The sequence below is a fragment of the Paroedura picta genome, chromosome 5, assembly GCF_049243985.1.
Source record: "Paroedura picta isolate Pp20150507F chromosome 5, Ppicta_v3.0, whole genome shotgun sequence".
NCBI classification, from domain to species: domain Eukaryota; kingdom Metazoa; phylum Chordata; class Lepidosauria; order Squamata; family Gekkonidae; genus Paroedura; species Paroedura picta.
In genome coordinates, this window is record NC_135373.1 from 92,449,146 (window position 1) to 92,476,601 (window position 27,456).

General features: G+C 42.4%; 2 long non-coding RNA genes across 3 annotated transcripts in view; one reads left to right on the plus strand and one right to left on the minus strand.

Annotated features, from left to right (window-relative positions):
- Window positions 1-27,456, minus strand: part of LOC143838148 (uncharacterized) — a 185,254-nt gene that overhangs the window by 98,362 nt on the left and 59,436 nt on the right. The gene's annotated exons all lie outside the window — the stretch shown is intronic.
- LOC143838151 (uncharacterized) lies at window positions 403-26,963 on the plus strand. The gene is made up of 3 exons (XR_013231250.1): window positions 403-456; window positions 25,312-25,344; window positions 26,170-26,963. It is a non-coding gene; the product is annotated as an uncharacterized LOC143838151 (long non-coding RNA).

Sequence of the window (27,456 nt, forward strand, 5' to 3'; positions counted from 1 at the left end):
ATCTTGCTTATCGTCAGACCTGACCTAGTAATATTGGGATACCTGAATTGATTGACATGGTATCAGCTGGATAGATAGCATGAGGAAGACCACGCTCTGGGAAACGGCCACTGTGCAGCAACTGACCAATATGCATGGCCTTGCGCTATCTCCAAGACGTGAAACACCATTTAATTTTAGCATGGAGATAAAGGCCTTCATGCCTGACTAGACTTTCAGGCTATCTGCATAAAGAGGAGCCTGGGGAGCATGAAAGGATTAATAGCTAACTTTATCTTTAGAGGCCTCTTGGGGCAGCTGCCAGGAAGATAGTGGATATGTTGGTCCACTTAATGTACTCCAGAAATCAGGGGGAATGCCTCTCATATATAAAGAGAAAGAAACTGAGGTACAAAAAGAGCCCATAAGAGTTGGCTGTTCTCAGCAAATGAAGGAGAAAATAACGCTGCCAGAAAGGTATGGGTGATTTTAATGCTTTCATTACTTACTGAAAAGAGAAAATCACACTGAATCAACCCCCAAACAAAAGCAGATAACAAGCCATTGTTGAGATGCATAAATACCTTTGAAGCTAGGCTAGAGAAGAGAGGGGGAAATATCAAATATGTGAAAATTGAGCCTACACATATATTCATACACAGGTGTAAGCCAGTTCTGAATTTGAAAAAGGTAATCAGTTGGGGCAAGAAGAAAAATGTCCTGTCATATGCATTGTTGAAAATTAGAATTTCACAGTTAAAACATGATTGGCACAATCAAGAAAAAAAACTTTTTTCTGGATAGAACGTACTTTCATTAACTCAAAAATGCATATATTTACCACATATTTATTAGTTGCAATGTTAAAATGTTTATTCGTACTAGATACATATTTTAATGTGGTTTTAAATCTTTTTGATCCTCCTATAATTTAAAGCATGGTCAATTCCTGAATACACTTCCTTCATTTTTTCCTTCTTCCCTGTGGACGTTTATTGGGACATTTGGTTAATATAGCAGAATTTATCCAGTCGTAGAAGCTTGTTACTGAATACAGGAAATAAATCTCACAAGAAGTATATTGCAAAAAGGTAAAAACTCGCATTCGTTCAAATAGATCCAGTTCCCATTCAGGTTGCACTTGAAAGAAGAGAAAGAAGCCTAATCTAAAGAGTGCCTCCCCTATCACAAATAGCCTACTTGATGAGCAGGATGGGTGTGGGAATATGAGAGCATTGCATCCACAAGAGTGCCGTGCAGAGACATGTATCTCCTTGGAAGGCCATGTTAAGAGAGTGAGAAGACAGAGGAAGTGGAGGAGGGGTCAGAGGGTAGCTCCCAGGTTAAGACAGAGAGGCATTCAATTCAAGGAAATATACACACTTAAGGTGATATTGCACACACACACACACACGCAAATGTCTAAGAATACTGAGTTGCTCACTCCAACACTCCCTCTCGACTGTATGTCATCAAGATTCACATTGTTCAGGTCCCTCCATAGGCCTTGGTAATTGTCTCTTGATAGCAGTTTGGTAAATATGTCCACTGTCATTTTTTTAGTGTGGCCGAAGTGTAGCTTGACATCTCGTCTCTGCAGGACTCTTACATACTGTTTCCTAATACCCACCTGCTTCGTTCACACACTGTTTCTTTCTGAAAGAGAGAGGGATGTACAGCTCTAGTTATCCTCTAGCATTTGAATTGACCAAAGTTTGTTAATACTAAAATTCTCCAGTAAAAAAGAAACTCCGATTCTCTGCATGCTTTGGAAGTGGATACAAATTATGCTGTAGGGAACAATTTCTTGTTCGTGACTTGCCCAGCTCCCAGTACCATCCCCATATACCATATAATCACTAGTGGACCTTATACCTGGTCATTCTCCAGACCAGCCTGCATCAGCCCAGGCCAAAAGTGTGGGATTATGAGCTGCTGGCAATCTCAGTTTAAAGAGTACCTCATCACCCTTTTAAGTGCAGTCCAACCCTTCTGGATAATATATTTACAACTGTTGCAGCTTGGCGTCATTGCTAAGTATGGAAACTTTTCATTGCAGCTTTGTAGCTATTGTTATTTGGTAGTGATTCATCAGGAACATTTTCTTTGCAGAGCCTGAGTCCACTGGTGTGGGCACTGGATAAATGCCCTCCAGGCCCAGGCTTTGTAACAGCTCCAATATCTTCTGCTCTTGACTAAGAAGACAACTTTCATCTGGTTCCTGTCAATCTGAATTCACAAGTGAAAGTTAGCATTACTTTGGAGATTTGACTTCGACTTCCTTGTTAAATTGGGATGTAATCTCAACATAGTCATTTTGACTTTCATGGCAAAAAATTCAGTCATCAAGACGAGTCAGAATAAATGTCCATCTTCCTTCTTTGTGTCTACTGTAAAGAGAAGGATCAGCTTTAATTCAGTACCATCTTGCTTTTGCAGCTTGTTTAAATATATAATGCCCTTTTTGAAATGTACAGACTAGATGTTTATTCTTTTAATCTATAAGCTTTGGTAGCTGTTTCATGTATTCACAATGTTTCACAATGTAAAAAGGCAGGCTTAATGTCTAAATTGCATTAGTTACCAATCTGTTTTCGGGTCAGGTTTAAGGTATTGGTATTAACCTTTAAGGCCATATGCGGCCTGGGTCCTGCTTACCTGCGGGACCGCTTGGCTGCTTATGTCCCCCAGAGGGCTCTTCGCTCTGTGGGCATGAATCTACAGGTTGTCCCGGGCCCCCGGGAGGTTAGCCTGGCCCCAAACTAGTGGAATGAGCTCCCAGAAGAGCTGAGGGCCCTGCCAGAATTGCCAGCTTTCCACAAGGCCTGCAAGACGGAGCTCTTCCGCCAGTCATATGGTTGAGGCCAGGGCAGAGCCCCGGGTTCTATCTTGGACCCCCAAGATCCATCAGTTCAGCTCCCTCTCTCATGGAATTGATGGTACAACCTCTGACTGAACAAGGTGGGGTTGGAAGCTTTAGAATGCCATCGTTGTTTGTATGTTGTAAAATTGGAATTATGGGGTTTTATTGTGATTTTAATGTTTGTTGTGAACCGTTGTGAGACCCCTTGGAGAATGGTGGTATGTAAGTATAATAATTAATTAATTAATTAATTAATTAAAAAGTGGTTTGCATGTTTCTGGAAGCTGTGGTGCTTAGGAGCATCTGAATTGTGGTATATTTTACAACATGCAAAAATTTGGTCATTATCTGATCCATAAATTTGAGAGAGTCCTTTGCCCATATGGATTTGTATCTCTCAGCATCACTCTTTGCATCCTGCTTACCCTTAAAGACCTGCTTACGCCTGATGGCATTGTTACCCTTACATAGTTCAGTACATGGCGTAGCATGGGGAAAGGATCCAGCAAGCCTGCCTGTATCCCCAGGTCCCAATGGCCTGCTGACCCATGGAAGGTGGCTACTGGTGCTGGGTGTCCAACTCTGTTGGATTCCTCCACCATCTGGAAATGCGAGCCAACCATTGAGACCCCCCCCCCACTTCCCCCCATGATTCACAAGTCCCTGACCAGACATTGTGTGGAGGTCACTCATTCTCACCCAGATGAACTATTATTCGGTCTGAGGAAAGAGGCCAGATGTGGCCAGGGGGCCCTACACCTGCCACCAACCAGCGGTGCTGGGGCTGGGAACCCCAGGACTCCCTTCCAGCCAGGCCCTTCCCCAGCTCTGTATCCCTCACTACAACAAAATCCAACTGTGATGAGTCTTGGTTGCTCTTATCCAACTTGTATATAATGGGCCCACATCTTGTTGTTATGCAGTGTGTCCTTTTCTTCTTGTGCTGCTTTACTCCACTTGCTTGCTTCTGGTTCAGGCATGCATGATAATTCACCTTATGTTGTTGGTTCATGACGTAGTGAGATCCTTGTAAGGTAGGTTGGTTTCTCAGCTGAAACTCTCTCGTTGGCCCATGATGAACACTGAGGTCTACCTCTTCAGCAGTAATTCCATACACTTGGAGACATGCTGTGGATGTGTGCTAGTGAGCCATTACTACCCATAGCCCCCCAATAAATATATACTTCCCACTGGACTTTCAGATCTCCCTTCTTTGTTCTTTATATGGTCCTCATACAGAACACTAGTATAAGTGCTGCAAAGACATATTTTACCCAAATGCTCAATTAGCCCTTTTAATCCATTTAAGCATTTAGGCGGGAGGGGGGGACACCTAGTACAATAGTCCTTGGAATATACCACTTTAGAATGTAGATGAGTCATCACATTGGAAAGCTCCCCTCCTAAATATCAATATAATATTAACTTGCACATTGTATATCTGAGAGAAAGCTTCAAAGCTACTCTTTATTTTCAAGGGAGGGGAACAGATTTCTGTGCACAGAATGATTAGATGTATTTAAAAACATGTAGGCCCTGGCCTGGATGACCCTGACCTAGATGGCCCAGGCTAGACTAATCTCATCAGCTCTCAAAAGCTAAACAGGGTCAGCCCTGGTTAGTATTTAGATGGGAGACCTGCAAGGAAGTCCAAGGTTGCTACCCAGAGGCTAGCAACTGCAATCCAACTCTGAATGTCTCTTGCCTTGAAAGCCCCACAAGGTTGCCATAAGTCAGATAAGACTTGATGGTGTTTTCCACCATCAAAACATGCAGTTTCCCTTCTGCATTCTGAAAAGGCTTGGAACACTTTTTTTGCCTGTTGTTCACTGAACCAATCCAGACAATTTCATCTCCATGCTCTTCAACCAGAACTACAGCCCTGAATGTGCAATATCTAAATGTACAGAGAAGGAACACAGAGGGGGAAGTAATACTAGTCCTTCCCCCACTTATGTGATTATGGAGAATTTATACAAACCACACACATGTAGTCAGGAACTCCATAAGTTTATCGTAGAACTAAGTGGCATTGTGGCAGAGAGCCAGTGTGGTGTAGTGGTTAAGAGCAGTGGACTCTAATCTGGAGAAACGGGTTTGATTCCCCACTCCTCCTCCACATGCAGCCAGCTGGTTGACCTTGGGCTAGCAACAGTTCTCCTAGGGCTGTTCTTGCAGAGCAGTTCTTTTAGAACTCTCTCAGCCCCACCTACCTCTCAGGATGTCTGTTATGGGGAGAGAAAGGGAAGGGTGTTTGTAAGCTGCTTTGAGACTCCTTCAGATAGTAAAAAGCAGGGTATAAAAACAGTTCTTCCTCTTCTCTTTTTTTCTAGAGGAGTAAAAGTGAAGGACACAGACAGGAAGCATGATCCTTTCCCTCTGTCTAAAGTGTTTCCTGTACATGTTTATGTTATATATACAGGGCTTGTTACCCATATTGTGTTACTTTCCACATAAGTACACTCTGCTATGGAACATCTCATTATAGGGCAGGGTAAGACAGTATCAGAAACAGTCATAGGCTGCTTACTACAGATGTGGTTAAAAAGACCATTGATTCTTCTAGGCAGATGGCACTGAACTTTAGAGCCATTAAAATGAAGGAACAGAAGAATAAAGGTGTTGCATATTTGTATTCACACTCACTAAAAGGTTAATGGTCAACTATTAGTAGACATTCCTTTTTATTTTTATCCATATCTATTTCTGTTAGACTTTCTAATTACCAGTGCTAAAGTCTATGGGAGTCCAGCCAAGCCAAACATACATATTGGGCCCACCCTCCCATCTGCCAACCAGAGCATCAGGTCAGAGTTGAAGCAAATAAATGATATTTGTAAATATGGGCTTGGTAGCAGTAAGAGGCGGGTGGTTCATCAGGGCACTCTGACAGGTGGTCACCGGCTAAACCCAAAGCAAAGTGCAGCAGTCTAGTATTTTATCACTGCTAAACAAACACTCTTCATATTCTCATTCTACATATCAAATAAAGCCATGGCTGTCTCAAGATAGTAGACAAATGGTTCTTTCAACAGAAAATGGCAATTAGGGATAAAAACACAGTAGAAATTATCCATACGAGATCAGGTTGCCCTGTGCACTGGGTAAAGTACAGAAAAGAATTGCAAGAATTGCTTTCCTTTACTGAAAACCTTGGTGCCAGCCAAGATGGGAGCATAAATCCTGCACCAGCAAGCAATAGGCATACTATTTGCAAGCGCTGCAGAAAGGAAACACAAAAGGAAATAAAACTTGTTTGCCACATGAAAGAATTTTATACAGTCCGTTGACTTAAGGACTCACAGTCTCCAGAGAGACAATGGAAGAGAAACAAAACTGGTTCTGACTCCAAGGAAGGGGGTTGATTTTCCTGCGGTGACTCCACTCACCCCTTCCCAAAGTGTGCAATGGTTTTATACAAGAATTCCACTAAAAGGCAATGGGATCACCTAGACCTTAAGAACAGTGAATCAGGATAAAGGGAATGGCCCATATTTCAGTGATAGAGCACCTATTTGGCATGCTGAAGTCAACTGCCAAAGGCCTGAAACAACCTCTGCCAGTATAAAGCACTGGCCAAAAACCTTTTATGGAGACTGTAGAATCATAGAATCATAGAGCTGGAAGGGACCTTCAGGGTCATCTAGTCCAGTGGTCCCCAACCTTTCCGAGGCTGGGGACCGGCAGGGCATCGGGCTGCGCCCCCGCGGACCGCGCCCGTGCGGGCCACGCCCGCGGATCGGGCCGCGCCCGCGGGCCGCGCCCATGCCGCGCCCGCTGATCGGGCCGCGCCCGGGCCGCGCCCACGGATCGGGCCGCGCCCACGGGCTGCGCCTGCGGATCGGGCCGAGCGGGCGTGGCCCGCACAGGCGCGGCCCGGCCCTGATTCCCTCTCCCCGCCTCCCGCAGTAAGAAGCTTCCCGGGCCGCAAGCTTGCGGCCTGGGAAGTTTTTTACTGCGGGGGCGGGGCGGGGAGAGGGAGCCGCGGCCCGGTGCCATGGCCTTTGCGGCCCGGCACCGGGCCGCGGCCCGCAGGTTGGGGACCACTGATCTAGTCCAAGAGGCAAAGACTGAACCTGGAGCCTTATACGCATTGGTAAATATTGAATTCATGCATTTATTAGTGCGCTAGCAGTAAAGTCCTTCATACAAAAATATAGGCTGCCCACGCTCCCTTTCAATACTCCCTTCCAGCCAGCCAGGGACTGGGGGCAATTGAAAGGGATCAAGGGCTGCCTAACAGGATCATGACAGCCACAAGGCTGTCAATTGTAATGGCTTTTAAAGGCAGCCAGATCCACCCCCTCATGTTACAGATGATCATAACAGTCCCACAGTTGTCAAGATCAGTTGTAACGGGGCAGCACACTCCCTTTAAATACCGCCCCCTCCCCAACTTTTGCAGGCCCAATGCCTCAAGGCAGGTGATTGGAGGAGGGGCCCAACAAATATCTTCCTTGCTCTGGCCTCAACCAAACACCTTCCAGAAGAACCCCATTTTACAAGCCCTGCAGAACTGGGATAGTTCCAGCAGGGCTTTTAGCTCTTCTGGGAGCTCATTCCACCAGGTAAGGGCCAGGACTGAGAAGGCCCTGGCCCTGGTCAAGGCCAGGCGTACCACATGCAGACTAGGGATCGCTGATCTATTAGAGTTCCTCTGCCAGGTGTTTGGCTGAGGCCAGGGCTAGGAAGATCTTTTACAGTTCACAGAGCAGAAGGCTCTGCAAGGGGCATAAGAAGTAAGATGGTCCTTTAGATGCACTGGGCCCAGACTGCAGATGGCCTTAAAGGTTAAAACAAAAACCTTGAACCTGATCTGGAATTCCAATGACAACCAATGCAGCTGCCTCAGCACAGGCTGGATATGGGCTCTCCAAAATGTTCTTGTGAGAACCCTAGCAGTTGCATTTGTACCAGCTGCAGTTTCCCAGACAGAGACAAGGGCAAGCCAGCATACAGCAAGTTGCAGAAGTCTAACCTGGAGGTGACCATTGTATGGATCAGCATAATTTTGTATTATGGTGAACTTTCCAATATTAGACTATATAATTGCTTTCTGTTTAGGGCCCTTTTGTTATTATACAGGTTTCCTTGAAGGTTCTAATTTTTTTTCTGCAGTTATGTCCAAAAACATGTCTTAAAATGCTTCACACTGTGAGGTGATTCCCATGAGAAGGTAGACGAGAAAGTACAAGATTAAAATGCTGAGTTTCAATAATATTTAGGACAGATTGAGTGGTTGTTCTATAAATATAAATGTTATCATTATATAAATATTTTTGATTATGTAGGATGATTTTAATACATTTTAATCAAATATTTCCTCATTTTAGATACATAAATATCTGCTTCTTTTTGCTGCCATTACATTGGCTATTGCAACATTTCAACACAGAACATAATTAAAACTGAACTTCTGCATTAGTGTTTGGTAATGCCACAACACAGAAGCATTTTTATTAAAAATCAACACTGCCAAGTTGCTATGGAGAAACATCAGAATGATATATCATCCCTCCCCTCTTTGGGAGATTTGTGTTCTTTTGGATTTTATTTATGTCTGGGAGGATTTCTGAGATGCTGAACATGATAACTGAAGCCCCAAAAGATATTTTGTGTAAATGGTTGGCTTAAAAACAAAGTGCTCAGACCCCTGTATGATCAAGGAGAAGGCTGCTTGATCACCCACACACCCTCCTCTTTCCCAGCACATTCCCTACTGCCAGAAAACACAAACGGGACTGTGTTTTACCTGCCTGTTCCCAAAAATACCCTGGACACTTTGCAGAAGATTTTATTTTACCTTTGACGATGTAAGTTTTCTGGTCACACTGCAATGCGGACCACACCATTAAAAATAAAAAATTACTCAGAGCAGGAAATAGAGCGAGGAGGTTTGGTGGGAGGGCAGAACAATGCTACAGAGACTATTGAGCCTTTCCCAATCCATACGGGCTTGCCTCTGGTTCCTCACTGGTTACTCACCGATGGGATGCAAGATAAAAAGAGGCAGATCCACTTTTTACGATTTCCTTCATCCCAAAGCACATCTGAGGAAAATGCGAGCCAACTCCTGCATCGTATTGGGACACTAGTGATGTCATATAGAGGTGGCTCTAAAGCCCGCCATCAACCAGAGGCTGTCCAGGGGCAGATTCCTCATGTGGAAACTGCCATTTGCTCCATGTCGTATTTAGTTCTACTGGTTTAAGGGATTTTTAGCAATCATATTCCCCCCCTGCAAGAATTAATGATTGACAAGATCCCACTCTTAAATACTGAAGAAAACATTCAGCCATTTAGACTTGTTATTTTAAGACTTACCAATTATCAGTGAAGCCATCCTTTTATTTTCTAACTCAATAATGCACCAGAAACACTGCCTTCAATGTGAAAAACCCCTTTCTAATTGTGAATTTTAAATGTAAAGCATTCTACAGCAAGCAAGAGGGCATCATCAACCTCATTTCTCTTTTAAAAGAATTTACAGTTTAATGTGTGCTCTTTTCTACTATCTAATCCTGTCAATTCAATAACATTTTGCACCTGTTCCTTTGAATGAAGGTTTGTTTAATGTAAAAGCTACCTCCTTGCCTTCTGACTTCAGAACAAGCATTATCCAGTTTAATTCTGGCTTTAACTAGCTGGACATATTGAAAAAGCAGGAATGAAGGGCAGTTCTAATGGAGTCAAGTTTCATTAACTCTGAAATGTAAACATACTTTCCAAAGACTGATGAAACAGGGAACATAAACTACATGGCTTTTCAGTTAAACAAGTACAAGAATTTTGCTTTCTTTACTCTCAATCTTCCATGGCCTTCCAAGTTGAGGCTTATCCATTGCAGTACCTTATTTGTGGAATGCCCTCCCGAAGCCCTTCATCTTATGCCAGCCTAAGCTGCGGGCCTGGATATTTAAAATTCCAAAAATTGTGAAGCCATTGAAATGACATGATTTTCCCTTCCCTCAAGGGTTGGGGGGAGGGGACAGAACAGGGAGATTAGTTTCTTATCAACCCTAAACTCATTTCATTATTTTAACAACATAAAACACATAATTAATAATTTAATCATCATATAAAACTTCTGGCAAAGATTTTAAATATTTAAAAATAAAAAAATAAAATATTTAAATATATTTTAAATATAAATATGTTCTACAAGCAAAATTTTAAAAACCTTTCAGCAAGAGAGCTGTCAGTTGCTTCCTGCTGCCTTAGCACATCTTTGTTTTTGCCATCTGAGAGATAAGAAAAATAAAAATTGAAAATATGAAACACATATCACACTAAATAAAATAAAGGGTTTTATTTGACTGGAAAGAGCCTCATGTTAACAATAGGATTAGCAGGATGTGTGGATGTGGTTTTCACCCTCACCTACAACTTCTTTTGTTCTTAAAACTGAATCCTCACCCAGATTTGAAGAGACAAGCATGCTGCCATCACATTTCTCAGCCCCACCATTCCCACTCAAAAATCCAAGGTTATATTTTTGGCCCTCCCCTGTGCTATCAAACATATAAGTCTTTATTTTAAATGTACACTCTAAAATGAGTTTTGTGCTATATTAGCATATCAGTAGACATATAATGTACAAATGGTGCCTAGTGTGTAAATGTATTTGTTTCATTTTTTTATTTTATTACATTTATATACCGCCCTCCCTTGCTTTATGGTGTAAGAATGCCATAAAACACACACACAAATCAGAAATAGAGAAACAAAAAGGCTCACACAACAGTATTCTATGAAAAGAAATTATCCATACATCCCTGTTTTTTGTTCAGAGAACATCAGGACATGCAACAGCATTTCATGTTAATGAAAAGAGTTTCCTGTATTGGGAAGTCAGCAGGGAAATTGTGCATCATGAAAGCAAAGAAGACCCTGTTAAAACCTCCCATTTTTCTAATGTCCTACTCATCATTTGGGAGAAAGAGAAAAGAAGGCATTTTCTTGCCTTCTGTCTCTGCTCTCCTGGCCTTCCACTTGTACCCCTCCCTCTTCCTTTGTAATCTTTGTGGCTGAAGTTTTGTCTTCTGTTGTTTTGGGGAATATATTAAAAAATCAATAGAAAGTAAAATAAAATCCCTGTGGGATCTGAGACGGTGTTTTGGCTACTCTCAAAATATAAAATCCCCCACCTGCCACTTGATGAGAAAAATGCTCGGAATCATCTCTGTTGCAGATTATGTAAAACTATTTAAATCCTGACTGACAGTATTTGCTAAAACAGCTGTTGGGCTGTGCACCATCAGTAGGAGGAGGCACAGAGGAAGGAACTGAAGGGTGGAAGGGTGAATATAATGAAATAGAACTATTTTTTTTACAGTTATTTGCCAAAAGCATCTGCTGTACCTTGTCCAGGTGAGAATACAGAGAAGAACAATGCTGAAATAACACTGCTACAAACTGGAGAGTTATTTTGGGAGAGATTCCTTTTTCCATTTCTGCCTGTTATGCTGCCATTTCTAGAAATCAGTGACCTAGTTGCCTTCATCATTGCCACAGATGCAAACTCGGCAGCGGAAGGAGGTTTTGCTGGTTGCCTGGGTCATTCATCCTAGTGCACATTTCTAAGCAGGAGATTAAGCAGGAACAGCACCATTGTTTTCAGTTAATGAAATATTTAACCCCTTCTCTTTTCTGACTGAAGAGATACCATTGTCAGTAAGGACCAGTACTCAGCCGGTGACTGAGGACTCTTTGCCATTTTCCCTTGAGTTAATGGAGATGCGTACAATTCTGCCTTATAAAAAAAATAATACACATCTCTAGGAAAAAGGAATTTATGTCAGTCTAGTAAATGCAACATGATTTCATTTGCTTCTATTTTGGGATGATTTCTGAGTAGAAATGGAGAGGAAAACACACTTCAGATTATTAAACATTCAGGGTTGTCCTAGAAATTACTGATATTTGCTGTGGTCAGGACATTTTCCATCCTGTACATATTCTCCTCAGGAATAACAATTATGTATTTCAGGCCTGTCCAGACTGCATACCCAAGGGCAAAATAGCACAAGCTGCCTTCTATTGGCCCACTTTTTTCAGTGGCAGTAGCCACAGCTTGGCATGTAAACCCTTCCAACTTCCATGGTTATTACACACAATATGTCTGTTGATGCTATGGATTTTTCTATGTACAGCATAGGTGTTCTTTTCACTGAGTTTTACAGCAAGAAGAAACTCAGTGTTTTTTTCATGATGAAAAAGCTTCACCTGTTATTACAGGCACAAAAGCCCTGTGAGGAAAAAGTGAGGAAGCAACCAAACACTAACCAAGGATAGTTTCCTCTCTGTTTTAAATGAGAATTGCCTAAAAACACAAAGCTAGGTTGACATTCCAAATTCAGTGTAAACATAACACTCTCATCTAGCCAGTCTGCTTTTTCCATAGAATTCTTGTATTTGTCTGGGCAAATAGTCCCATGCATGTACACAGTCATTCCTGCTGTAATGATTTTCTGGGTAGATAACAGTAGAGAAGGAGACAACTGACATTATTTCAGAAAAACACTATTTCCCTTTTTTGTTAAATATGCAATTTTAGATTTCTCTGTCATGAGCTCCAGAACAAAATCCTTCTTACAAGCAAGAAGGCACACCAGGAATCTAACACAGCATAAATTAATCATCCTCTGAATCTTTTATTTAATACGGTAAAATTATGCGGTCAATTATTAACTAGCAAGAGGCTTTTGACCATTCAAGAGGCTATATTTACCATTTACCTAACTAAATTATCAATCTACCGCTCACAATTATTAAATTTGCTTAAATGGATTAATGATCAGTCACACAAATTTGAGTCGTCTTGTTTGTGCAGGGTTCCTCCCTCCCCACTTTTCTATACCAGTTCCTGAATTGTTTCAATGAAAACAATCTTGATCTCCAAAAAAAAATCCTCATAATTTTCTGTTGTGAATTTTGATCTTAAATATGCTCCAGTACTCTCTGCATGTTTAAATATTTGCTGAATGTTTGACATCCCATGATATTTGAGCAATGATATAAATGGTTATAAAGCCTTCTGCCTTCAAACACCACACTAACGTATCTGGTTAGGAGTTTCTGTGCTCCTCACTTAGATTTTGCTATGTTGCATAATATCCTAGGGCATGTTCTTGAGAGAGATTCTATTAGACTGCATTGTCATCCATTGTGGACTCACAATATGACCAGTGTTTCTTATGCTGGGTACTGGAAAACCTAGGGATCCACAAGGGTACTAGGTTGAACTAGGGTCCCACAAGCAGTTAAGTAGAAAGGGTGGAACCTTCTCAGACCATTCAGCAAATGTGAAAATCAAATTCTCTCAGTTTCTAGAGTGGGGAAGGGACAACACATCTTAGGAAAAGGGATCCGAATCCACTTACCCTACTATTGAAGAGGACAAAGAGCTGCTGCTAACAGTCATGTAGCTTTCAGGTCACCTCATATTTAGCAACAGTCAAAAGATATACTGATTGGCTACTAGGAAACAATAGCTTAGTCCTGGGAATTCTAACTGATTGAGTAGCACCAAAATATAATTGTTTTTAAAAATATTTTCTAGAGGGGAAGAAGGAGGGGAACAATCACTCCATATGCTTAGACAATAGCCTATGGCAGTTTTCAGCTCTATACTGGAAGTTCAGGTTTTGTCTGGTGCTGGCCTTTTTCAATTTCTAGAGCAGATCTGAAAGTTTTCTCCAGACTCCTTCCCATTGATTTTCAGATGGCCTGGGGCTAAAAATGGTTAACTAATATGGATGTTTCTTAACATCTCCAGACCAAGCCAAAACTATCAAATCATGTCAGCAAGTCTAAGGGCATTTCCACACATCATTAAAAATAGCATTTTGCCAGCTGAATGGCAAAGCGCTAAATGTTAGCTCGCTTCCCAGCCATTCTTCACCTTTTCTGCTGTCTTGCCTTGTCTGCCACTGTTTCATGCTTCTTACATGCCACCTGTACTGCTGGAATTGGCAGACGAGAGCAGCACGCCATATACGCAACTCTCTTCCACCTGTCAATCAATCCAGGCAGCTAATCCCCTTCCTCCATATTCTATAATGGAAATTTCAGAAGGGGGCCAGGGGTCTTGGGATTTGAGGTAGAGCCTCCAAACATTCAGGGTAATTCTGGGTGGCTCTTCCCTGACTCCCCTCCAAATTTCAGAAAGATTGGTCCAAGGGTTCCACGTCTAGGGCCTCCTGAAAAGGGTGCCCCCATCCCTCCATTACACCCTACGGGATGGACTCTCCAGAGGATATAATGGAAGGATGGGGGCACCCTCTTCGGGAGACCCTAGAAGGGAATTCCTTGGACCAATCATTATGGAATTTGGAGGGGAGTCAGAGAAGAGCCTCCCTGGAGCTACCCTGAAAGTTTGGAGGCTCTACCTCAAACCCCCATCCCGGGAAAGGCAGAAATGCCAAAATTCCCATTATAGTCTATAGCACCATAGACTTCCATTGTCACCGAAACCCAGGCAGCCAGATTGGGTGCTTAGTGATTCAAGGCCTTCGATTGGGGGAAGAATCATTCCTGATTGGGGGGAGAAAACCTTAAAGAGGCATGCTTTGTGTGACAACTTAGGAAATACTTATTTTTTGCTTTGCCTGCACGACCGAATGCCGATTCATTGCTCCAGGCAGTTTGCTCTAAAAAAAAAAAAATCCTTGGGAGAAGAGAGAGGGAGATGGGTGCAAGGGTGAGATATTGGAGGCAGAGATAGAGCTTCTTCCCCTCCATATATTTATTTAGCGTGTGGCCTGCTGGTTGCTCTCCTGTAGCTCATGCTTATTGGGTTGGGGAATCCACCTTATGTGATTCCCCCACTAGCACTTTAAAATGGAGGATGTAGCTAGTAGTTTGCTGCTTGGATGCTGGATGTTGTACAAAACACCCAAAATGTAGCATCTTTACCAGGTAAGCATTTCACTATATTTATGGCTTGCAGAAAAGCCCTAAATAATTTGCATTCTGATGTAAAAATGCCACAAAAACATTAAATGTTAACTTTTAATCCAAAATTTTTCATTCAAGGTTTGAACAGTAACATTATTAATACTGTTAAATTCTGAATATTTAGAGATCCTAATTTTAGCTCTACTGTACTGCATATTGGAGTTGAAACTTTAAGATTTTGTTCACTTGACCTGCCATTAAATCACAGCTGACTTATGGTGACTCTGTAGGGCTTTCAAGGCAAGAAGCATTCAGAAGTGGTTCAGAGGAATTCCTTGGTAGTCTCCCAACTAAATACTGACCAGCACAAACCCGGCTTAGCTTCCAAGATCTGACAAGACTAGGTCTACCCAACCTATCCAGGTTAGAGTTGACAATATTTTACAATACTGAAATGAATGTTCAATGACAAAGTATTGCTACAGGCAAAAACAAAACCATTTCTTTCAAGGCTTCATTGTGCTCAAAGTTCCATTTAACTCTCCATGAAGACTGGGGCTTGACTTAGTTACTTGAATCTTGCTCCACAGAGAAGCTGTGGAAGGTTAGACTGCCTCCTCCCCACCCATCCCCCAAAGGACAGGACAGACAGGGAAGGCTGTGGGGAGGAGCTGCCTCCTTCCCACCCACCCCTACATCTCCCAAAGACCCGGGTGCTTGGGGAAGGCCATAGGGGATGAGCTGCCTCCTTCCCACCCACTCCCACTCCCAAAGTGCAGGCCAGGAAGGGTAGGGGAATGGGCTGCTTCCTTCCCACCCACCCTGCATCTCTCAGAGGCCCAGCTAGGCAGAGAAGGTTGTGGTGGTCTTCCTCCTTCTTACCTCCCGCGTCTCCCAAAGGACATGCTACACAGGTAAGGCTGGGGTGGCTGCTTCCTTCACATCCCCTCACATCTCCCAAGGGCAAGGCTGGACAGGGAAGGTTGCTGGATCCCCCCCCCCCTCAGCCCCTCTGAGGAGAGAGGAGGTGAGGATAAGCAAAGAGTGTTCTGATGCCCAGCTGCAGGGCCATAGGGGAGTGTGGTGAGTCCAGGTCCTGTTATGGAGGACTCCTCAGATGAAAAGCCTTGCCAGGAGCTCCAAGTTTCACCCAAACTTCAGCTGGATGAGAGCTTAGCCCATCCAGATGTTAACAGGCAGAGAGCTCTAACCAACAGGAGGGAATAGAGCTGTACACAAACCAGAGCTTAGATTCCAAAGATGTTGCAGAAGCTCCTCATTCCTCTGCCCAGTCTCCAGCTACAGCTCCCTGCCTTGTCAGCACACCTGGCTCACCTGAGCCAATTAAAGAATGCTAGCTATGTTGTGGAAGAGAGCTTCAGTCTAAAAGGCACCACCACATATTAAGAAGACAGTTTCTGACTGCAGAAGATGGTGAGTCACCACAGAGTGAGGACTGACAGGCTACTGACAGCCTATATTAACTTCAGGCATGGAGGGTTGGACACAACCTGTGACCTGCTCCTTCTGCTGATACCCTTGGACTGCCTGAAGGAATCCTTGACTCACTGGACTGAGTTAAGATATTCGTTGTGTTCCATCTGTCCCTTGGCTTTAAAAAAAAATACTGATTCTCTCTACCTCCCTGACAGCTCATTTGTGCTTCCTTCCAGCAGATAGTTGAAATCTGAGACCAACACAGGAGGCAAAGGAAGAAGCTGGCTTCCCTCCCTTGCCTGGATAAGGTTAAGGTTGCTTATGCCCCCCGCAGGGCCCTTCGCTCTGCGGGTGCAAACCTACTGGTGGTTCTGGGCCCTCAGGATGTTCGCCTGGCCTCAACCCACGCCAGGGCTTTTTCGGCCCTGGCCCCCAACCTGGTGGAATGAGCTCCCAAAAGAACTAAAGGCCCTGTCAGAGTTAGCAGCTTTCCACAGGGCCTGCAAGACGGAGCTCTTCCACCAGGCATATGGTTGAGGCGAGGGTGGGCGGTCCCAACATTAGATCTGGGCTCCCTGAGTTCATCTGAATGATCTGGTTGCCTCACTCCCATATTAGCAACCTGATGTCCCTTTGCTAATGTGGGGCGGTTTGGGGGGGGGGACTAGTGGGGTTAGTTAGTGCTTGCCTGTTGCCTAACGTTGATAACATTGATAGTGTGGATTGGTTTTAATGGTTTTAACTATGGTTTATTGTAATTTTTATCTTGTAAACCGCCGCGAGCCTAAGAGAACACTGGTATAAAAGTTCGATAATAAATAAATAAGATGGAGTGTGGGAAGAGGCTGAGGATGCAGGGCCTTTCAGAGAGGCCAGTGCCTTGTCCACCCAACAAACAGCAAGAAGCGGACAGAGAAGCCCCACAATTGGCCCTCATTGGAATAGTGTTTTCTCCCTATTGACAGCACACCCCTAATCAGGTAAGGAATCAGGTGTCTTCATGCAGTGTGACCTGATTTGCCTTCAATGACAGATTGCAGTTTGAACTGGTTGGCCCTCATTGACAGAGGGCAATTTGAACTAATTGGTCCTCACTGGCAGAGTTCTCTCTCCCTATTGGTGGCACACCCACAAGGAGGACTAATCAGGTAGGGAGTCAGTTGTCTGTATGCATTTGAACTGATTGGCCCTCATTGGCAGATTGCTCTTTCCCTAATGGCAACACAGTCCCAGGGAGGCCAATCAGATAGGGAGTGAGTTGGCTGCATGCAACTTCAACTTTATAATGTTTAGTGGTTTATTTTGTATCCTGCTCCTCTCAATGTCTTGAGGTGGCTAATAACAATAACATTTATAATTAAAATCTGTAGAGAATTAAAACAATAAAATTAAATAATAAATTAGTATTTAAATAACTAGCTCTCTTCCAGAAGTGTGACCATGTGTTCCTCAGTGCCATGGCTTCAATTTACATCTCCCCATAGCTGCTTTTAAAGGTGAAAACACACAACAGGACTACTTGGTTATGAAACCTGATTATGATGTGTGGTTCGGCCCCTCGTTACTCCGAACACGAATGTGACTTTACTGAACAAGTTACATCATCCCTCTTAGTTTACAATCCCCTGTTCCTCTGTCTCCTACTACTCACTTCTTTCTCTGAAATGACAGCCCCCCCTTTTTTTTGACACTTCATTTATTAATACTTTTCATCACACAAGAGGCCTCCGAGAATCTTCAGAGTCAACTGGTGTTAGTAGAAGATTGCAGGATCACACTCTGGCTAGTGAGTTACTAATCCACAAGGATTAGTTTAGGTGAAAAGAAAGTGCCAGTTCCATCTTACCACCCAGTGATTTACCAGAACATCTTCAATCAATGCTATCAAGAGTTTCAAAACACAACCCAGACACCTATCAGATGTTCCCTCTTGCACAGTCAGGAATAATTTTTCACACACGCTTATTGTTAGCACCTCACACAGCACTATAATAGGTATGAAATTTTTAATGGGTATTATTAACAGAAGAGGTGAGAGACATTTTTTACCTGCTGTGTCAGTGGGAAGAGCAATAACACACATTTGAGTTTCCTGTTTTCTCACTCTTAAAGTATCAAAGTCTCTTTGTCACTTTGATCTTACTGACACTCAAGCTTGCTGACACAGTGATAAAAGACAGTGACCCAGGAAGTGTTGCAGTAGCTGTGCTTCTTCTTTACTTCCTCCCTACCTCTGAACTGTTTGCCCCTTCAATACATGCCAAGTTCAGAGAAAGTTCAGACTCATCACTTGCATAGAAATGATTGAAAACCTGGGGATTCTGTTTCATGGGGATGGTGCCCAGGCACCACAGGGTAAGAATTGATACTTAATCCTTGTGCCAGCAGAGAATTTACACACTGTACTTCTGAGCCTTGTAGATTTCAAAAGCAAGCTATACTATACTACTTTGCAACCTGGAAGAATAAAAGAGAAAGGGGTGGGAAAGATGATAACAGGAGTATAAAAAGGCATCAAAGATAGTAATGCTCAAGCTATGTCCCGCCTCTGTCCTTATGTTTTTGGTGAAATTCATATAGGCCTTTCAGGTCAAGGTGTTTGGTTTCCCTCAACAAAGGACTTGATACGTGTATAGCCATATCACTGCTAACACATACAATAGACCAGTGTAAGCAGAGCAAAAGGAAAGAAAATTCCTAATAAGGGAACAACTTTCCATCTCAAAGTACCAAGGGTTATTAGAAACCACAGGGCTTCTTTGAAAAAGAAGCAGTTAAAATTAAAATGTTCAAAATAAGGCTTCCCACTGTGCAAGAAATATCTCCCTTAAGGGAACTAGTCCCAGCAGGAAAAACAGATGCAAGCCAGAAGTGACATCCGTATCACAGGGAATATCAACAAACTATTCAGTATACAAGGGACATAACTTGAAGCCTTTTGCCAATGTGAGAGGCTGTGTCCTTATCACCTTTGACACAAACCCTCACTCAGAAGCCCACACTTGGGTGCTCTGAAAGGCAGTTCCTTCCCTTCCTTCCCTTAAGGACACAGGCTGCCAATACTTAGGTACATATTTTGAAGGAAATGGGAAAGTGCTAAACAATGCACAAGATAGACTTTGCAACACACAGGGATGCACCTGCAACCTCCAAAACATTTGCAACAGTAGATTATCGAGGTTGTGATGTTCATGGGGCAGTCCACTAGTTCCGGAGTCTAGATTACTAGGCTAGGACCCGGGCACTAAACTTATCTCCAAGCAATGATTTCAACAACAATTGGTGCTGCTGCAGGTCTATCAAGAAAGCAGGGCCCAAATGTTTCCCAAAAGTCTTGTTCAGTTGTGGAGGCACAGCTATGCAACACAGTACACAGATTTCCTGCTGCTCTAGACAGGTAGTTGTCCTTCTATATTTGGGCCACCCCAGGATCTCAGAATCATCTAGTTCAGGTAGCTCTACAAAGACAGTTAACTGTGACTGAGCACTAAATTGTGTGTGTGCTTTACTTTCTGGGTCACCACTGGGAACAGCTTTTCCCCAGCAAAACAAACACCTCACTCATGACTCACTTGAATAAAAAGAACACCACTGGGGACTGGTATACAGTGGTGGCTCCAAGAAGATATTGGGACAGCCCTTTGGGAAGACGGTATTTTATTAAGGTGGAATAATGTGGGGACTGGTGGAATGACTGCCAACCCTTTAAGGGTTTGTGTGAGTTTATATGTATGTCCTACTTTTAAATTGGCAGTTTCCTTGGGTTTGGTGTTAAAGAAATGTGGAAGACCAAGCAGCTGATTACAGAAGCCACAGATTCATAAGGAGGTGGAGCATTCACCTTCCTTACCCTCATAGGGCCACCCAAGCAAAGGTAAGGGAGCTGCTGCCACTCCTGCAAAGTTTTGCCTTTATTCAGGCACCACAATTCAGGCTGGGAAATCAGGTGGGTCTTTGTGGAAGTGTGGAGAGAAGAAGAGGAGAGTGCTGTTTTTGTTAAATATCCCACTTTTCAGTACCTAAAGGAGTTCCAAAGTGGCTTACAAACACCTTTCCCTTCCCCTCTCCAAAACAGACACCTTGTGAAGTAGGTGGGGCTGAGAAAGCTCTAAGTGAACTGCTCTGTCAGAACTGCTCTAAGAGAACAGTGACTGGTGCAAGGTCATCCAGATGGCTGCATGTGGAGGAGTGGGGAATCAAACCCAGTTCTCCAGATTAGAGTCCCCCACTATTTAACTACTATAGCATGCTGGCTCTCTGCTGAAATCATTCAAGACCGACCAAGACCAATGATTGCATATGCAAGCCGAATCCTGGTGGCACAAAGGAGCCATAGCTAAATCAAAGCACTGTTTTGCATTATGTCAGAAGTGAGTCTGTCTCTTGGCGTAATGCTCCTTTGTCTTGCCACTGACTAACCACAGTCAGTACCTCCCCTTGAATTAGTGAAGATCAGATTGGGCTGGTTAGGGACTGTAGTACACCAACTACCTGAAAGTTTTCCAAAATAAAGAACATATTCCAAGATTACAAGAAAATAGTAGTCTTATATGTTCAAGAACATTACCAGTACTTTATTAGATATAGCATTTTGGGGTACATTCAAGTTGTGGTTTTAGCCATGAATATTTTCCATGAGTATTTCTGAAATCTGTCAGTAAGGAACTAGTGCTTGAAATAAGGAACTTGTGGCAAACCTAGACTATAGTTTTGAAAACACAACCTACAGCCTAGAGATCCACCCTGAAAACCAAGAGGGAAGTTAATCATATATCTGGAAAGCACCAACCAAGAGTAATAAGCACACAGACCTCAGTGTGACCAAAAGTAACATCATTGTTATAGGAAGTGTGTGGACTGGTAATTCGTCAGGTTTGAGGCCAGATATTTTTTTAATCTTGGCAACTTTTCCAAAAATACTTTGGAAAACAGGAATGATTGAAACTTGAGGTCTTAGTTTATTTGCACTGAGGTTTCAATCAAAACAAGATAAGTTGATGACCAAAACCCAAGAAGAGCATGTAAGCATGTTCCATTTTTAAAAATAATTCCCCATGAACTTTAAAATACACAAGCAACCTAACAGAATTTCTCCACATTTATTTGTGCCTTACTGGATGAAGGCTTTTCTTTTCAGTCCTATACATGATGCTTAAATTACTCATTTCTTTTCAAGGAAGAAATCAGACAGGGATTTCCTGTTGCAGGGGAATTTGTGGTCTCTCTGTTCCCCTGTATTTTGATTAAGAGAAAGCCCTCTGTTTTTGATTCTTAAAAACATTTGCAAATGTATTTTCATTAGATCCATTAAGTTGTGAAATTGTGTTTTTTCCTTTTGTCTATGGAATGATACTGATTAACAACAACTATCCAAAGCATATCATTAGAGACAGCATGGTATAGTGGTTAAGCATGGCAGCTTCTAATCTGGTGAGCCGGGTTTAATTCTCCATTCCTCCACATGCTGCCAGCAGGGTGACCTTGGGCTCATCAAAGCGGTCTTATCAAAGATCTCCCAGGGTCATCTACCTTACTGGGTATCTGTTGTGGGAAAAGGAAGGAAAGGTGAGCTGCTTTGAGACTCCTTTGGACAGTGAAAAGTGGGTATAAAACCAACTTCGTCTAGACTACACATTTCAGGGTTGTGTCTGAAGTTACTGTGGTTGGGACATCCCTCTTCAAGTTGCCAAAGGGCCGGTTATGCATGTTGTTTTGTGTCCTGCTTGGATTGGCCCACTGTGGCAAGCAGGATGCTAGACTTGGATGGATCTTTTGGACCAGTCCAGTAGGGGTAGTTCTTGTATTCGACCCATTTTAAAGTTCTAATAAAAAAAAAAAGTGGCACAAATTATTGGATCCCTAAAAGTTGTAACATAGCTCGTATACACAGAACCCAATAATGACATATTATCCCTGTCAACGTTCCCTTTTATTTTTGATGTGGGACACATCTTCTGGCATGTCCCCTGGGACAGAAATGGGTATGGATGTGGTATCTGTAGCTCCATCTCAGGGAGCGTACCAGAAGATGCTGGGGCAGCTGAGGGGCACTGCTGCAGGTGGCGAGCTGCGGCAGCGTGGGCTGTTGTAGGAGGAGGCCTGGCCTCTGCTGCGCTACCCAGAAAGGCCTGGGCAGTCGTGGGGCAGCATGGTGACCTGGAAGGCCAGCGCTGCCCCACCCAGCCAGGGGACATCACAAGGCAGTGCAGAGACCGGGCGAGCCAGCATAACCGCAAAGGTGAGGAAAGGGGGAATGGAGCAGGGAGTCTGGGTGGTGGTGGGGTCTCTTGGGGCTAGGGTGGAGGCAGCACAGCTCCTGCGGGCAGGGCTACTGCCCTCCAGGCCTCCAGGGGCTGGCACACAGGCCACGATACCAGTGCAGGCCCAGGTGCTGCCTTCCAGGCTGGAGGAGGCCAGGGCACTCCTAGGAAAAGAGAGACTTTTTAATTTATAGTCCCCATTTTGTGATAAATTTAAAATGTTAACCCCTAGTATGCCACAACAATAAATATAAGTAGAACATTCAACATATTTTACAGGGACTGTGGGCATTCTCTCACAGAGAGTAAATTTCAGTTACTAAAATTATAGGAGGGAGAGATGGATTTTCTTCCTTTGTCCACTGCTGTAATTTAAAGAAGAAAAAAATCTCAAAATTCAGAGAAGGTGAAGAGAATGCCTTTATTCCCTTCATTTTCTACAAGTTATTTCCATCTCCCCCTTTTATTTTCCCTCCCTTCCTTTTTTCTTTGTTTTATTTCGTAATGCCTCCTGCCTGTCTCTATCTTTCATTATTCATTCTCTTCTCTCTCTCTTTCTGTTAAAAAAGGTTCCAGTGTATGTTTATGGAATGAGGGGGGGAGGGGGGAATGTACAGATGGGGAACCGTCACAGTTGCTTGCTGAAGAAAGCATACAATAACCTTTGTGCCTAAGATTACATATAGGCTGATGTAGTGCCTCCCACCACTTTATTTGCATTAAACTTAATAAAGATTCATATTTATTTGTAATACCGCTCCAAGCCAGCTATGATGACCTGCATGACTTTTATAGAAGAGTTACTCTGATACTGCACAAGAATACTATATATACACAATTGTGTACCAGTAGAAAAATGTAGCCATTGCATTCTCCTGACCTTCTGGCAGCATGCGCCTGAACTTCCTATGTATGTGCACCTTGTATAAGCCACATACCAATATATAAACATATACTTCTTTATTCGTTTTCATGAATTCCCTTCACCGTTTGCCTACATTCTCTTACTGCATACAGTAATTAAGAGCCAATGACCTTTTGCACTACTTCTGCCACCCTTCTCAAAGGAGCCATTATGTGGCTGGTTGGGACAACATAAGTCTGGTTCTGTTTGAGTCAGCATGTCTGCTACAGGAAAAACACTACAAAATGCTCTCAGTGTAGCCAGTCTTTTTTTGTTGTTTTTGTTAGGAAAGGTCAAAGTGGTGCTGGAGTGAGGAGAAAATCAACGGAGTGTTTGGAATCTATCCCACTTTGAGACTAACTTCCCCTTTCTCTAGAATAAACAAATAATATTTCAGTATCTGCATACAATATTTATTGAATGGAAGCAGACATGCAAAGTACAGTTTCACTTATAAGGAAAATTTTGAGAACTTTTACTACAGTTACGAGATAGGTTTCAAAAGCTCTGAAGCGCCTCTAGCTATCAGCTACTTTAAATTCATCTAAAAATTGACTTTCAATGCAAACTTTGTGTACTGTTCTTTGCTTTCCCTCCTTTCCCTATGAAAGAAGTCCCTGATGGGTATGTTGCTGAAAAAATTCTATGTGCAATTTTCTCAAAAAAGATATGTGTTTCTAATTTTTATTAAATGTGAATGTGGAATTCAGAAGCAGACTTTTAACACAGGTCACTGTGTGTTCCTGTAGAGTATATCTATGTGTGTATGTACAGAGAGAGAGGGAGAAGAAATTACATCTTTGGAAGGCATAATCTCTAGAATTAGGGACATGATACTGTGCACCTTCTGCATCTTGCTTTCGAAGATATGAATTGATATAGGGCCTCACTGTTGATGTAAAGGATAATCATGTTATTTATTTATTTGCTTCATTTATAGACTGCCTTTCTTGTGGAGACACAAGCCAGATGGCCAAATGATGAGAAAACCAATTTACAAACCTAATATTTATTCATATATGTTAAAAAATACTACCCAGTTCCCCTTATAAAGATGCTGTTTTGAGCAATCGTGTTTTACATATTTTATGGACCTTGTCATGCAAGATCTGTGGGGCTGCTTTCTCATTGGGGTTGTCCATGGCAGCAATTGTACTAAGGTTTAAAGCCTGGAAAGAGAAAAGAACCCAGGGAAAGACCTCAGTAGTTGCTGAAATCGAAGAGATATCTGTCACAGCCAGGAAAGAATTACTCCAGTTTTGTACAACTTGCAGAGGGGCTGGAAAAGATTATAGAGCCCATGAACCATGCTGTTACCTGAAATAGAAGTCTCCTGAATTTTGGACTAGGGAATTAGCAAATTCTAGGAGACCTGAGCAAGATGGGTAACAAACCAGAACTCAACCAGTGTCTATGAGACTCTCCCCAGCATAAACCTGATAGAGATCAAATTTGAAAAGAAAAAAAGAAAATACTCTTTATTGAAAAATAAAAATTTAAAACATAACACATTTGCACTTAATTTGAACTAACACAAGCACACAAGAAGAAAGTAAAGAGTTGAGATGGTACAACAGAGGTGTAATCATTTGGGTCAAAGAATGATTAATAGCTACTTTTTGTGATATAAAGAAGTATAGAGAAGAGACAGCAAGGTGACCTGCATACTGTTGGGTGCATGATTTGAATTTGAGAACAACACACAGAGAGCTATGGTCAAGTGTGTCTGTTTAAGTATCCAGTTTCATGTTTGGAGGCTGTTAACCCATAAAACAAAGGATTTTATATGTTTGCTGGGATGAGGCAAAGAAATGGAGACCAGGTAATGACTCTATCATTGGTGAGACAAAAGACTTTGATTGGGTTACTGAAGGCTCTCAGGTCAGGGGGGGCACATAAGCAGGCATCAGGAGAATGACACAGGTGCGCTTATGGACAATAACAGTTGTTTGAATGGGTCTTCTTCACAGATGGAGACATCAGGACTAATGTGTAGAGAACAGGTATGTATAAGGTTCATGTCCACTTGTGCTGCTGTCTCCACTCCCAGGTTTATATATAGACAACCTATCTGCTGAAAGAGCTTGTGAAAATACACTCTGTAGGTGCAGCTAAGACAGTTTCATGGAAAATTCATGTAGACTATATGAAGTCTTTGGATACTATTACAGAAATACAAGGGTGGTTGTCAAATAAAATTTCACTTATTTCATTTTCATTCCCTTAAAAAATTCAGGTTTACATAACTTCTCTTCCATTTTTTCACATAAACCTCATGAAATTGACTGAGAAGAATGACTGCACCCAAGGTTAGCCAGTGAATCTTTCATGATAAGAAACTTAAACCTGAGATTTCCAGGTAGAGTCAAACACCAAATAGTACAGCATACAACAGTGGACTGTCCTGGAAAAGTCCATCTAACACAGTCAGCCTTGCACAGAAACTCTTGCTAGTAAACCTCCCATAATCTTTACTTATTCAGCCATCATTTTTAATCTACAATATAAATGCTTTCAAAGTGGGCTTTAAGAGTTACAATTCTTTCTCAACATAAAGCCTACCGATTGAATGAAAATGTGTTGCTGTCACCATAACATGTGCACAGGAAATGTCTCTCGGTTTAGCACTACTGTTCTAGCTTGAACATGATGTATTCATGCTCATGAAATTTGAAAAGTTGTGGTTGGTCAGTAGTTCCCCACAGGCCTACCCATGGCAGTGGTTGCAATTGCTGGAAACTCCTAAAATTCATAAATATGTGAGAGAGATGCAAATTGAAAATGTCTCATTATGCTTGTTGGCTTCTTTCTCAACAACAATCTTTCAGGTATAAGCCATCCAGCTGCATAAGTGATTGATTTGTGGTTACCTACTCGAACCGCTGATTTTTATATTTGAAGAAGAAGAGTTGGTTCTTATATGCCGCTTTTCGCTACCCAAAGAAGTCTCAACACAACAAACATCCTGTGAGGTAAGTGAGACCGAGAGAACCCTGATATTACTGCTCGGTCAGAACAGCTTTGTCAGTGTTATGGAAAGCCCAAGGTCACCCAGCTGGCTGCATGTGGGAGAGTGCAGAATCGAGCCCAGCTTGCCAGATTAGAAGTCTGCGCTCCTAACCACTACACCAAGCTGTCTCCTGCTTGCATGCTTCCAACCAATCTTTATTTAGGGGCATTTAGACCAAAGTTTTAGATGCACTACTATACAATAGCAGTTTGTAAAAGGAAGGTAATACATTAAAAGGTTAAAAATGCATCAACAATATAACTTAGAACTTCTCCACCACAAAAGTCAACATTTAAAAGCATTAACTGCCATTGACTATACATGCTTCATCTCTCTTCAAATTTCACAATTGATCTTTTTTCTCAAATAGGTTGGTAATTCTGCATTTCTAGTGAGGACAAAATAATGACTAAGTATCACTCTAGTTGATGATATAGCACCAGAATAGGCAAACCCCAGCACTAACAGTACGACAGACCATTTTAGTTGGCAAAGCAGCTCTCTTGTTCCACCTCAAAAGCAATGATTTAGAGCCAGGCTGGACTAGAACACAGTGGTAGGGTTGTTTTTGGGCCTAGGGGGGATGGTATCAACCAGAGTTCCTACTGGCCTCCCTTCCATTGAGTACCAGCAGCCCACTCCAGTGATGAATGTTATGCTATGCAGACATGCATGGCCACTGCTCAGGGTGGGCAACTATCAGGGCTCTTGCTCCTGTCCTGGTGTACCACAGGATCCTGCAGACAGTGTCACATGTGACACCATACCATAAGTTGACCACAAGGCCACAGAAATCATCTCTACAACCTTTCTCTGTTGCTAAGACAAAGTCACAGAAACACTGGAGTTGCTTAAGAGTTTGAAATATATATTTTAAGAACTCTACCAACAATTCAAATCTTATGTTTGCTTTTTAGCAAATGTATCTTATAAATTAACTCTAGAATTGCAAAAGATAGCAGTTCTTGTTAGAGGGCAATGTCTGAACAATAAAATAAAAATAATTTAAATTTTAAACAACTATTCATTTCCATTTGACTCTATAGCAGTTCATAAGCTTACATGCTTGTTCTTCCCCACTCCTTCTCTTCAAAAAGCCTAACAT